Below are 15,520 nucleotides of genomic sequence, written 5' to 3'. Positions count from 1 at the left end.
TAACTTTAGTAGAGGACAATAAGGTTATGCTTTTACACGTTTTGGGCATTATAGTTTCTGAGTAAAATATCTTTTGAATACAAGTTACTTCCTTATATAAGAGAACAAATAAATTAAATAAATATTCTATTTTCACAAAGTTCACCGGGCAAATTGCTACAGCCAAATTTTTCTTGGTTGAGTTTTTCACATCACGCCAACACAATAAAGGACATATGGAGACTTTCAAGCTTAACTGGTTCATTATTTCAGGCATAAAATATATAGAGGATATTCAAGTTTTGTCTATAAATACATGATTTATTTTCATCGAGTGGTATGAAAATAAATATTTCATGAGTGGCGGTAGCCACGAGTGAAATATGGTAATTTTCATGCCACAAGATGAAAATAAATCATGTATTTATAGAAAATACTTGAATTTTCTGTTTATTATATACATTTTCCTCTTTTTTGACATTAAAATTTGAAAGACTTTCCCTTAAATTTTGTGTACTGGCAGAATTTAAAAGAAAGTAGTCCGGCAAGACACCAGTGAAAATACGGAAAATATGTTTCACTGCAGTGAAAAATAAATTTTTACAGTGAAAATACGGAAAATGAAAATACGCATTTTATTTCATCAATATTTCTCAATATTTCATTTCTAAGTATATAATAAACATTGATAGTTTGCTATTATTTTTATATTCAATTTATTTGCAAACTAAGTTTACTGTTCTTATTTTCTAACAAGATCAGACGTGGGCAGCATGTTCACAAATAATAATTTTATTTCAGGAAACAATTGTCAAATTGTACTAAGTTACAATATGCAATCACAATGCTGAAAGTTTGTCAAGATCTAATTATCATATATTTTTTAATGAGTTACGAAGAAAAAAACACATTGACTATAGGTCGTAATTAACTTGTTTATATTCGCCGATAAAAGGCGTTAAACCTGTGTAATAATTATGTACCATGTAAAAAAGCACATTTTCCGGCGTTACCGCGAAGCACAATTCACGTACATCGGCGTTACCTCATAAAAACGGCTTGAATCACATTTTAATTTTCTATATCACGAGAAATTAAGTTTTTGTCACTTGCCTACTGAAAATCTAAATTATACGAAATAATATGCATTGCTGTACTTATAAGAGTCGACAAAATGCCAAAATCTCGCTCAAAACGGTGGTCAAGCCATCATTTTCACAAATGATCTTGAAACGTAAAGAATTTCGTGGAAATAATCTTCATGACGAATGAAGAGTTATGTCTTAGCAGCCGTATGCGGCTATTGATTTTTTTAGTTTGGTTAAATAAAAATATATCGGCCAGTTATCTTACCGCATTGGAAATCCTGCCAGGTATCCGCCATTTATTGTACAATTCTGCGTTACTATTGCATAGATCGTGCGTTGTTTAAACATTCCGGCGTTACTGGATATAAACGGTGATCAAACTTTCCTATATATTTTTGTAATATTTGGTGACTATGCGCCTCGTTTGTAAAATTTGTAAAACCTTTAGATAGCTTAGTCATGGCCACGAGATACTATGTCGTGGCCACGAGTTACTAAGTCGTGACCACGAGAGTAGTAATGGAAATAACGGGTGAGCAATATACTTCTGGAGTAACTCGAAAAGAGCAAATAATAGGAGAAAATTGTGTGATAATTGAACTGATTGAGGGTATTGTGAAGATCAATTAAACTTGAAAACTGCGAATAATTTCCGACACCTACTTATCGATTATACTATAATGTTAAAAACATTTATTTATAACATAATTATGTATTTTATTTTTAATCGACCTTTCTGCAGAAGTACGAAACCCTTATATTTCAGTTGCCTGTAGTAGGTTTGGACAGTTAGTTGCATAGTGTTTATTACCGAATATAGACTCAAAATAAATTACCTACAGACATACAAAGCGAGACATTACTCGTAGAATGATTTCAATAGAAATATCCGAAAACAACGCTAGCGATAACTTGTCTTTGTAATAATTCTATGGATCCAGAAAACACAAACAGTCATATACAAATTAAAGATGGCCGATAATTCAAGCATTGGAGAAAAAGTATGTATTTGTCAATACTTACATGGATAACAAGTAACTACTTAAAATGATTGCGGTAAAGTAAACTGTTTTCGCCAACAAGTAAATTGAATAATATCGAAATCTGATCCATATTTAAATTGACGAAGTTTTAAGACATGTCAGTGCGTATATAAAAAACACACACACATAATCCCCAAAGCACACCCAAATCGGCAGCTTTGAAATGCGTCTGGCTAGGAGTGTTTGAGCCCAATCATGGACGGAAGTGATAATTGCAAGTTACTGTCCATGACCTCTAGCAGAATTCAACTTTTCGAACATAAAAATGAAGAAATTTAGTATTTAGAAACATTCACTGAAGTTTTCATAAGGCGGTTATTATGATATGTTCATGCAATTTCATGAAAGTGTGGCACCCTTGTAAAAAGAAACGAGAAAACAACCGGCGGATATAAAAGAAATTTCTGATTGAAAGGGGATATGAGACTGACACAAACGGGGTGGTTTTCATGATTAACATGAAGTATTATATCCAAAGGTTTCCTAGGAATTTGCCACTCTTAATTTTGGGTGGGAAATTGTCGCACAAAATTGATTATTGGATAATACTTTTTCATTACAAGAAAACATTACAAAATAAACATAAATAACAGTCATATACGTCACATACGTGTCCCCTACCGCTGGACATTTATAGATATACACTGACGAAGTTAAAAGACATATCAGTACTTGAATATATTCTAAACAGAAACAAAATGTTAAACAATAATTTACGCATGTCAAAAATCATCATAATCAAACACCAACAATTTTAAACTATTACTGGCGTGTTTTGCATAATTAGTTTTTCAAAAAAGTATCAACAAAATATGGTTGGATGGTGCATACGATTCAATAAATTCACTATGGGGTCGATCTCATTTTTTAAAAAGGGTATAATTATTACGTACCATACTAAAATTTCGTGAATGCCTGTGAATATTTCGCAATCGTGAAGTTCTGCTAGTATAATAACGTACTAAGTAAGACCGCAAATCTTAAATGAAATCGTCTATTAGATTACGTCTTAATTGATAGACTTTATGGGGAAAGGCAATGTTAAAATTTCGTGATGTATGTGAGTAAAATGGAATAAAGTGCATATAACCCTATCATATATATATTTCCCCCACTAGAATTCTATATGAATGGTGGAACAGACATTATGAAAGTACGCAAATCCTGCTAACCATAAAAACTACTTAAATACAGATTCAATGAAATTGGAAATAAAGTTGCTTATGCACAGAACGCTTGCACATGTAAAGCTCGTCTTTAAGATTTACATGTATTATCAATCATTTTGGCATAAGTAGAAACTTCACTAATCCATGGCGATTACGCACAACAAAAATCAATTAGCAATGTAAAAAATGTATGCAGAAAAATAACATATAGATACAACGTAAGTGCCTTGGTAGCGCCATAAGCATGATATTAGTCGCAAATGCAAACTATATGAGTTGTATACAATAGGTTATAATTGTTTAATTGAAATTTGGCTACTTTTTTATTGTAAACTAGATCGGATGAGATACCAGCGGAACATTATATCATTGTCCTTAACCAAGATTGCATTACTGTTGTTGGTGTTCAATACACAAGTTTATCAGTAATTATAAGGACAATATTCTTCCGATTTAAGATTTTCTTTACCATAAAAAATCGAATATATAGTATGTAACCATTGTTTCGTTTAATGCTTGATACAGTTATAAAGGTTTGTATTAAATACAACAGTTAAACTAACACTATTGTCTGTCTCTGATATATATTATGTTAAATCAAAGCTTATGTATCGTTAAGGGTATAAAGTTATATGTTTTGAAATAGTTTCATAAAAAAAGCAGAATAATTATATTGTTTCTACAATCGTACTCTCGAAAGTGTTGTAATATGGAATGTCCTTGTTATTCGACACACATAAATATTGTCCGTTGAACAAAAATATTACGTTGCGGTTTTCCATTTAGCTATCATTTCGTGTATTCGCCATTCACTTTTGAGGCAATTGTTCAATACAAACATTTTTGAAGTATTCTGTTTTTAAACTTCAAACATACAATCATTTTCCCAGCAGAATTATAGCTTAATACAGTTGAAACTGGCAACATTTTCAGCACCTATAAAGGTTTTTACTGTTTCATTATGTCTGGCTTTTATTGTACTTTTATTAATGATATATAATAGAACAGTATATCAGTCTTTAATCACTTGTACATTACTGTTGTTGGGTCAGTCAATAAGAAGACGGGCTTTAAAAAGACTAGACTTGACTCGTTAGAAAAAGAAATTACTTGTAGTTTTCATAGAATATACCCATCTGTACGTCATGTGATTTAGACGGTGATAAAGGCCTTGCGATAAATACAAAAATGATTTCTAATATCTGTGATAAACTAACACTATTGTCCGTACCGGATATAAAATATAAAATAATTGTTTTCGACGAAATCTTAGTTGATTTGTAAACATGCAGTAAGTTGCTATATTTTAACAAGAATAAACACAAAATGGCGGTTTCGTCCGGGGGATCTTGCAGGAAACGAATACAGTCGAGAATTAAGGAAATATGTTTTTCGTTACTTATTCCTCTAAACAGTGTCATGTGTTTGGCTTGTGAAAATATAATTTTGGACATAATATAATAGAACAGTATATCATAGTCTTTAGCCATGTGTACATTATTGTGTTGATGTTAAACTTTCAAGTCAATCAATAAGATGGCGAGCTTTGAATACGACTAGACTTAATTTTAACATTATATTGATGTCTCACTCCTTCCGAGGAATCACCGCCTTCTCCAGATTTTTATACTTCAAAACATAAGGATGTTTGAGGTTAATGGTCAAGGAAACCATGACACTTCATGTAAAATCCTTGTCTGATGAATAATTTAGAAGGGATAAGCCATGGTTTATATAACCCAGAAAGATCACTGCACTTGATCAGTAGATGACATCCAATTTTGAGGTCATTGGGTCAAACATCAGGGACACATATCTCCTAAAACATTGCTAATGGGTGATGTTGCATTTTATCTCCATCTCTCATCAATGAGTCTGCAATATTGTTGTGTAAATGCTTTTGAGGGATCTCCCTCTCCAGATTTTGAACCCGATTGGAAATGTTTACTAGACTGTAGTTTTCTATAACCTATAACAAATCGAAAACTTTATGTCGTATGATTGATACGATTATAAGACTTTGTAATAAATACAACAGTAATATCTAATCTACGAATATCGTTCGTCCCTGTTCATACGCTGTGTTTAAATACTGTATTATATTAAACTTAATGCTGTGATATTTCAACTGTCAATTTTTTCATCAAATAAACAGTTGAAACTGTTAAATAATTTCCGGTTAATTAATTACAACGTCATTTACACCTTAGTGTTAACTGCCGGAATACATTTGTCTCACTTTAAACTATTGTTTTTCTTCTAATCATTCTTCTTTCTATTTAGATATACAGCACTTAAGACATTGGCCTACGTAAACATATATAATGTTGAAGGCTGAATGACGCTTAGGTCGGTGCTAGCAGGCGTTACGGATGGTACATTTTATCATTATGTCACATGAACAGAAGTGGCAATTTCATGATACATTGTTGTTTCACTGCTCCCGCGGGATCACCCCATCTCCAAGATTTCTAAATTGGATTGACAATGTTGTCCTAGTACTGATGTTCTTTTTTAACCGATTAGAAATCGAATTCACACTACAATCAATATTAAATTGTTGTATTGTACTGTACATGTTTTTTTCCCTTTGTGTCCATTTTGAAAATGTTTCAAAGAAATCTGCTTAAACTAGTGTTGGCTGTGTATGGAGAAATTGCAATTTTATTTCATTTATCAGTGTTATTGCCATGATGTTATAGGGGGAAATCAGCGATTTCCGATGTTTAGCAAAACCATAGCGACATTCTAAAAGAATTTTGAATAATTTATCAAAATCAAAGTCAAAGTACATAAAACAGGTAGTCGTCCTTTTAATTTTGATCACCGGTATCATATATGTAGGCGGATCTTTTAATACGACTTTTGAAACACTTTCTGGACAAGCATTGAAGGCGTTGTATAAACTTGAAAGAGCTAATAAGATTTCCGTGTATGTCAGTTAAACATAAACTGGATTTATTTGATAAATTTATTTTACCAATTCTTAACTATGGATCACAAATATGGGTTACTTGATAGTCATGTATTAGAAAATATACATTTAAAGTATTGTAAGAAGTTGTTAGGACACAAAACAATTTTATCTATGGTGAACTTGAGAGGACATCTTTAAAAACAATGAGAGCTATTAATTTTATAAAATACTGGTTAAAAGTTGTTCAGTCAAGTAGTAAAAATATGTCAAAGTATATGATCTTATGTGTAGAGATTTAGAACTTAAACCAAATTCAATGTCCTAGGCTAAGTCTGTTATGCTTTTTGTTACAATCTTAAGGTTTCAATGAAATATGGATTAATCATGGCGTTATTTTTAGCAGTAGAAAAAAAAAGATTAACAGATACATTTATACAAAATTGGTATGCAACTTTATGAGATTAATCAAGAGCAAGAAGTTATGTATTATTTTGTGATTTTGGTTTTAAATCATATCTGTCAATGGTTAATATTGAAAAATTAAGGAAATCTTTATCACGTTTCAAGACTTCTTCACATAGATTAAAAGTAGAAACTGGTAGATGGCATAAATCTGAAGCAATTCCTTATAATGAAAAAAAAATGTAACATTTGTTTTAAACAAGAAGATGAATTTCATGTATTATTAGAATGTCCACAGTACAATGTTTTGAGAAAACAGCTCATAGATAAATATTTTTGGAAGCAACCAAATATACCAAAACTTATTGAATTGTTAACATCTCAAAATGAAAATATTATAAGAAAATTATCAATATTTATCTTTAAAATGTTTGAATTAAGAACAAATGTTGAATATTCGTAAATTAAAGTAGCTAGGAAGGTAAATGTAATGTTACTTAATTAATATCGTTATGCAAAACTTATGCTTCATTAAAACCTTGCCGTAATATGATTATTCTGTTCAAATTAAACTAAACTTATGTCTCAAATATACAGTAAATGTTAAATATATGTTGTATATGTTTAATGACCTTGATATTATGCTTATGCTTGTGTATGTATGTATGTATGTATGTATGTATGTATGTATGTATGTATGTATGTATGTATGTATGTATGTATGTATGGATGTATGGATGTATGTATGTATGTATGTATGTATGTATGCATGTATGTATTGTATGCTGTGTACTCATGGGTATAATACCCACATGTATTTGGAAATAAAATCTGTAAAATCTGTATATTGCAAGCTTAAATAATCAAACTTGTATCTTTTGCGAAGTAGATGAATAGAAATAAAATAAAACAAGAAAAAAAAATAACAAATTAATGAATCTTGCAGACTCGGTTCGATAAAGCCGAGTTATCCCAAAGGACCAGAAAAAATGAAATGGTTTCTTGTAATTAAAATAATTTATGAGAATGTTTACTTCTTCGTTGCGTATGTTTCCTTTGAAAAGTGTTTTATATTTTTTTCAATGTCATTGAAATAGCTTACTTTAACTATAAGAAAAGGTAGCTTATACTTATCTAAAGAAAAATACAAACGAAAAAGAAATATTGCTTTGAAAAAATAAGAATATAAATATTTTGATCCCACAAATTAACAATAAAAATGACAAGAACCTTGACATTACAAAACTTGTCATTTAGCAAACTCCTTTTTTAAAGTTTTAAGTTAATGTAAATGTGTAACAGTATGTTCTGTTTAGCGGATATATAGCTTTATACATTTTATCAAAATTATTGTCATGAATTATGCGTATGTATATAGTTTGTTAATGTTAACTGAACTGGGGTTGGGTAACAGTAACGAAGCTGATAAAATGGTCATTCTAGCAAATTGTCTGACAAGTGATAACCAGACGTCAATTACTCTTGTAGCTATCTAAATATATACATGTACTTGATTATCATGTAATGGTACTCTTTTTATTTTGTTTCGGAAAAGAGGTACCTGTACGTGTTACGTTGCTACTTAGCTCCTTCTGATATGCTATTTATCGTATAGCATGTCTTTGTAAGGAACATAAGGTTCAAAAGCGATTGAAATATTACTATATATCATTTTCCAATATACCCTTCACCAGTTCTCACAATGATTTGTATATTATGTATTTATATGTCTCATATTTATGTTCTATGCACTTATCTAGTGGGTTTCTTTTTTGTACTTTGTATAGAAATTGGAAGGATAAAAGCTTTGTATGTTTGGTAAGAGATTTAAAAAGATTGGTTTATTAAATCTATTTACTAATTAATTTATAATTATCTCATTCTCGTTATGTACATACTTTTCTCATTATGTGTTTATTGAACCGCCGAACATGGCGATGGACATTGTAAAATGTTTTTGCCAATAAATATTTTGAATCTTGAATCTTGAAATCTAAAATCTTGAATCTTGTTTCTTTTTAAACTACCGTTATGATTAAATGTTTACATTAATCGCTCTTTGAATAGGTCTTAATTAAAGTGACATTAGACGGTGTAACAGTATTTTAATTGATCAAGCTAGCAAAGCAAATTAATTCAAGTAAAAATAGAGAAAATAAGAATCCCTACAGAAAGCCCAACTCGTCAAAATTGAAAATGTTGCAGGCTCAGTTTGATTGAGCCTGTTCATGGACAGTTCTGTCAAGTGCAAACTACGTCGACGCCCCCTAGCACCGGCTTAAGCAGAATTTAACATTTAAACATGAAATGGTAAAATTTTGAATTTAGAAACATCCTAAAAGGTGTTCATACGGCGGTTATCATATACCTTCAATGTGACACAGTAGTGTCGTTCCATGAAAAGCGACGTATGGTCCCCAAGTTATAAAAAGCGTGTGCCCTAAACGAGAAAACAATGGGCGAAACTAAGGGGATCAGAGGTTATGAAGCATGCATTTCACAGATAATAAGAACAGAACAGAACATAACAGAAACTTTATTTTCAGACTTGTACAAAATACATCGTCTTACACAATACAAACAATTAGATATATTTAAGTATAAGTCACATTACATAATAATATCATAGTCAAATGTTAGCAAAGCATATGTTTTTATTGCTTAATTTATAATTCCGTTAACACAAAACATATCAAAATAATTAGCAAAGCAAAATGTAATCTATATTTAAAGTTAGACATTATGCAATCAGACTTCAAAAGACAAAGTTAAAAGCAGGCAGCATATCCTAAGGGTGATTCAACATTATTCAAGTAGGAATATTGGAAGCACCCAACTAGAAAATGCCAAATACTTAAAAGTTAAAACTAAATATAGCACAAATACAACAATAATGTCGTGCTGAACGACCTTTAAGGATTTGAAATATAACATTTCTGATTGAATGTACGTGCTACTTTTACAGCCTCCATACGACACAATCAACGCTGATGTCGCGATAAAATAAACAAAATAATAATCAATACGACAAAAATTGAAAATGTTGCAGGCTCGGTTTGATTGAGCCTGTTCATGGACGGTACTGTCAAGTGCAAACTACCGTCCACGCCCCTTAGCACCGGCTTAAGCAGAATTCAACATTTAAACTTGTACAATCCACTCTCATATATACTCTTATATCTCATATTTGACTTCATACATGTGCAGTAGGTTACACAATATTAAAAAAAATGCATAACATTACAACATTTTTTATTTTATACTAACTGTACTGTGAAATACATGTACTGTTGAGCTAATAAGGCAAGATAAAATAAATATTTGAACAAGTGTAAATGGTAAATGCACAGGTAAAAGTCAAAATTACATAACATTTTTCAATAGTTGTGTTCAATTTTATATTTTACTATACAAAAAAGAAACAATTATCCACGTAATGTTTTAGATTTGTATACAAATTTCAAACACAATTTAACATATGAACTGTACTTAGACATTGTGCCAAACAATGTACGATTTGTTATTTGTAAAATCAGAATGTCTTCTCATCCCTTACTTATTCATACTTGCAGGTTATCTAGGAATGAATGTTATTGTGTTTATTGTACATGCATGATTAGGAATACTAATTTCATTTAATTGTCATTTGTGCTTAGAAAACATATGTTAAACCTTATTACTACGTTAAACCTAACGTTACTTTTATAGATATAATATGCTCAAATCTGGTATACAAAAATTTTGATAATTGCTCAAAGTCTTTGTGTAAATAGAAAATAAACATGCTTTGACCTGTTTTACACAAAGTAGATATGTTATTACTAAAATCCTCAACACAGTAGGTGGCCGCAATATGAATATATAATGTCATAAAAAACTTGCAGCTTTTGGAAAATACCAACTTTACTTGACCTGTAGAAGGGAAAGTATATTAATTATGTTATTCAAATTAGACATATTCAGTAAGAATTTCATAGATTTCAATAAATTTCTGTTGTTAAAATATTCTACTCTATGATGAGCATAGTATATACTGTTTACAGTGACCTTCGATGGGAAAAAAGAATAAAGGTCATTATAGACAGGGAGTCACTGTGGACAGTTTCTACATAATTCGGATATATGAACATATCATACCAATATTTTGTTGAAAAGCAGGATTGTACCATACTTAGGGTTTAATTATATTTTTTTATTGATATGAAACATACCAAATATCATTTATAAAAAACAAGACAGTATTAAAATTGCATGTATAATTGGTTAAGATTAAAAACTACACCATAACATTAGTATTTAAAAGTCACATATTGATTAAAAATGTAATTTATATTGATAAATCTGTTTACGGAGTTCAATGTATTAATAAAACATTAGATACAAATCTTCACATAATTTCTACAAATAAGTGCGCCGAAAAAATTTTTAACAATCGAGGTTTCGAACATAACCACACCTTTAAGACGTTTGGCATTGTTTATCTTTACTCGCCAAAATACTGCAGCAATTATGTATATGCAGGTATCTTTAATAATTCAATCGGCGAAAACTGAATCTGTCGCCATTTTGTGTAATTGTCAACAAACAGCCATAGTAATTCCGTAACGGGTGACTAAATCATGGTCGTTGTACGGACTAGACAGGGAGTCGCTACATACAGACCATTTATATAGTATATACTGTTCGGCGCACATAACTATGGTCAATAAAGACAGAACGTCGCGCTATATACAGGGGGTCACTAAGACAGTCTTAACTGTATTTTATTCAACTACAAGATGCTTTAAAAAATGAATTAATTTTGTATATCAAAAATGCATTATCTCTTAGAACATTTACTTACTGTTAATTGTAGTTCATCCACATAGGAAAATTGATGTGAAATGTATATACATGTATGCTACTTCACATTATGCATATTGCACATTGTAAATTGTTTATATTTTATATGTGATGATGTACTTATATTGTACAAGTCATGAATCGTTAATAATGTATCGATAATTCTTTTTATATATATATATAAAGGGAAGTCCTTTTTACAATTTAGGTAGTGCGTATATTTTATCCTAAACATTTTTCATGATCAATTATTGATCAATCACCATTATAATAATCAATGTATTGAAATATATTACTAATTCAACTCAATTTGACGGTGAAAAATGATCAGTAGGATAAGGGATTTAGGGAAACTTTGAAAACAGGCACTCATTTTGGTAAATTTAAGGGATTTTTATTAGGCTCTCTAAGCAGGAAAATGGTCAAACACCTCTTAAAAATGGGTGGGGTAGGGTACCTTTTTATACATATTTCATAACTTTTGAGTAGATCATTTTGCTTATGTGGATTGCTAGCTGAATGTTACTATTTATTTCTTACCAAAAATTAATTCATTTGGATGATATTGTAGATTATTTAAAGGTTCCTTATTTCTTAAAAAGGGCCCTTCTTACACCCAAGCTTAAGTTCAGAAGAGTGGCCATTACTCGATTTCCGTACGTTATAGTTTGTTTAAATTTTGCATGTAAGTGTCCTTTAAAGTATATATCGGATCTATGTTGTCATTTTTTCAGTTCATTATATTGTCCGTAAGCGTGGTCATACCTTAAAGAAAACAAATTTAACAAAAGCTTTAATGATACATATTCAGAGGATTTTTGGCTATTTAAAGTTCCTCTTAAGGTATACCCCCTCCCCCAAATGGGCACTAAAAGGAACTGAAAAATGACACAATAGGTCAGATATATGCCTAAAGAAACACCTGCATGCAAAAGTTAAACAAAATTTACCGTTCGTTTTTTGTGTGTAATGGACACTTTCCTGAACTAACGCTTGTATATTAGAAGGTAAGGAACCTCTATAAAACCTATAATATCATCCTTATGTATTTAAAAAAAAATGCATTGCAATACAACAAACATTCTTCTTTTGATTTTTGTTAAGAAACAAATAATAGGATTCACACAAGCAAAGCGACTGCTTCTAGTCAAAATGTTTGACAAATGTATAAAACTAGTACAAAACCCACTCATTTTTAACACTTGTTCGACCATATTCCTATTAAGAGAGCCTAATTAAAAAATCCCTTTTCTTATATTTTCTCAAAGGAATATTGGTTGAGCTTGTTGTTATAAATATTTTTAATACTTTTACCGTGTAGTTTTGATTGTATAAGACTTTGAAAATATCAGTTAATATATTTTTTAAAGACATACTATGCTCATCGTTGCATAAAATATTTTACAGAAATTGATTAAAAGCTATAAAATTTTAAAAGAATATGTCTAATTTGAATGAAAGAATGAACAAATTATGAAGCTGCGTTCCCTATTGCTGGTCAAGTCAAGTTTATTTGTGTTTTTTTTTCTTGAAAAAATCTGCCAGTGTTTTAATGACACTATTTATTGTAATTTGTAGTGTGAAGTACTTTTAAACATTACATTGTGATATGCAGTCTTCATAATGTTCCGCCCATTGTTTTCTCGTTTAGGGCACACGCTTTCTATTACTTGGGGACCATACGTCGCTTTTCATGGAATGGCACTACTGTGTCACATTGAAGGTACATGGTAACCGCCGTATGAACACATTTGAGGATGTTTCTAAATTCAAAATTTTACCATTTCATGTTGAATTCTGCTTAAGCCGGTGCTAAGGGGCGTCGACGTAGTTTGCACTTGACAGAACTGTCCATGAACAGGCTCAGTCAAACAGAGCCTGCAACATTTTCAATTTTGTCGAGTTGGGCTTCTTATTTTCTCTATTTTACTTGAATTAATTTGCTTTGCTAGCATGATCAAATAAAATACTGTTACACCGTCTAATGTCACTTTAAATAAAACCTATTCAAAGATCGATGGTTGTAAACACTTAACCATAACGGTAGTTTAAAAAGAAAATAACATATTGTTACACATTTAAAGTTAACTTAAAACTTTAAAAAAGGAGTTTGCTAAATGATAAGTTTTGTAATGTCAAGGTTCTTGTCATTTTTATTGTTAATTTGAGGGATCAAAATATTTAAATTCTTATTTTTTCAAAGCAATATTTCTTTTTCGTTTGTATTTTTCTTTAGATAAGTATAAGGTACCTTTTCTTATAGTTAAAAAGTAAGCTATTTCAATGACACTTAAAAAAAATTTTTTAACACTTTTTAAAAGGGAAAAAACCATACGCAACGAAGAAGTAAACTTTTTTCAAAATTTTTTTAAATTAAAAGTAACCATTTCTTTTTGGCGGGCCCTTTTGGGGAAATTGCCCCCATCATAAAAGCTTTTGGAAAAATTTTGAATATTTGTTTTAACCCGTTTAAAAGGGAGCATAAAGGGGTGTTGCTTTTTTTCCATAATTTTTTTCAGGGAAAAAAATTTTAAAATAAACCGAGTCTGCAAGATTCATTAATTTGTTGTTTTTTTTCTTGTTTTTTTTTTATTTTATTTCTATTCATCTACTTCATGTGATCGCAAAACGATACAAGTTTAATTATTTAAGCTTGCAATATACAGATTTTACAGATTTTATTTCCAAATGCATGTGGGAATTATACCCATGAGTACACAGCATACAATACAAACATACATACTTACATACAGAAACATAATATCAAGGTCATTAAACATATATAACATATATTTAACATTAACTGTATATTTGAGACATAAGTTTAGTTTAATATTAACAGAATAATCATATTACGGCAAGGTTTTAATGAAGCAATGGTATCAATTAAGTAACATTACATTAACCTTCCTAGCTACTTTAATTTACAAATATTCAACATGTGTTCTTAATTCAAACATTTTAAAGATAAATATTGATAATTTTCTTATAATATTTTCATTTTGAGATGTTAACAATTCAATAATTTTTGGTATATTTGGTTGCTTCCAAAAATATTTATCTATGAGCTGTTTTGTCAAAACATTGTACTGTAGACATTCTAATAATACATGAAATTCATCTTCTTGTTTTAAACAAATGTTACATTTTCTTTCATTATAAGGAATTGCTTCAGATTTATGCCATCTACCAGTTTCTACTTTTAATCTATGTGAAGAAGTCTTGAAACGTGATAAAGATTTCCTTAATTTTTCAATATTAACCATTGACAGATATGATTTAAAACCAAAATCACAAAATAATACATAACTTCTTGCTCTTGATTAATCTCATAAAGTTGCATACCAATTTTGTATAAATGTATCTGTTAATCTTTGTTTTTCTACTGCTAAAAATAACGCCATGATTAATCCATATTTCATTGAAACCTTAAGATTGTAACAAAAGCATAACAGACTTAGCCTAGGACATTGAATTTGGTTTAAGTTCTAAATCTCTACACATAAGATCATATACTTTGACATATTTTGTACTACTTGACTGAACAACTTTTAACCAGTACTTTATAAAATTAATAGCTCTCATTGTTTTTAAAGATGTCCTCTCAAGTTCACCATAGATAAAATTGTTTTGTGTCCTAACAACTTCTTACAATACTTTAAAGGTATATTTTCTAATACATGACTATCAAGTAACCCCATATTTGTGATCCATAGTTAAGAATTGGTAAAATAAATTTATCAAATAAATCCAGTTTATGTTTAACTGACATACACGGAAATCTTATTAGCTCTTTCAAGTTTATACAACGCCTACAATGCTTGTCCAGAAAGTGTTTCAAAAGTCGTATTAAAAGATCCGCCTACATATATGATACCGTGATCAAAATTAAAAGGACGACTACCTGTTTTATGTACTTTGACTTTGATTTTGATAAATTATTCAAAATTCTTTTAGAATGTCGCTATGGTTTTTGCTAAACATCGGAAATCGCTGATTTCCCCTATACATCATGGCAATAACACTGATAAATGAAATAAAATTGCAATTTCTCCATACACAGCCAACACTAGTTTAAGC

The sequence above is a fragment of the Ruditapes philippinarum genome, unplaced genomic scaffold, assembly GCF_026571515.1.
Source record: "Ruditapes philippinarum isolate M1 unplaced genomic scaffold, ASM2657151v2 ctg1531_1_1_1_1, whole genome shotgun sequence".
NCBI lineage: Eukaryota > Metazoa > Mollusca > Bivalvia > Venerida > Veneridae > Ruditapes > Ruditapes philippinarum.
The sequence above is the reverse complement of the archived record's forward strand: the minus strand, read 5'-3'. Positions refer to the sequence as shown.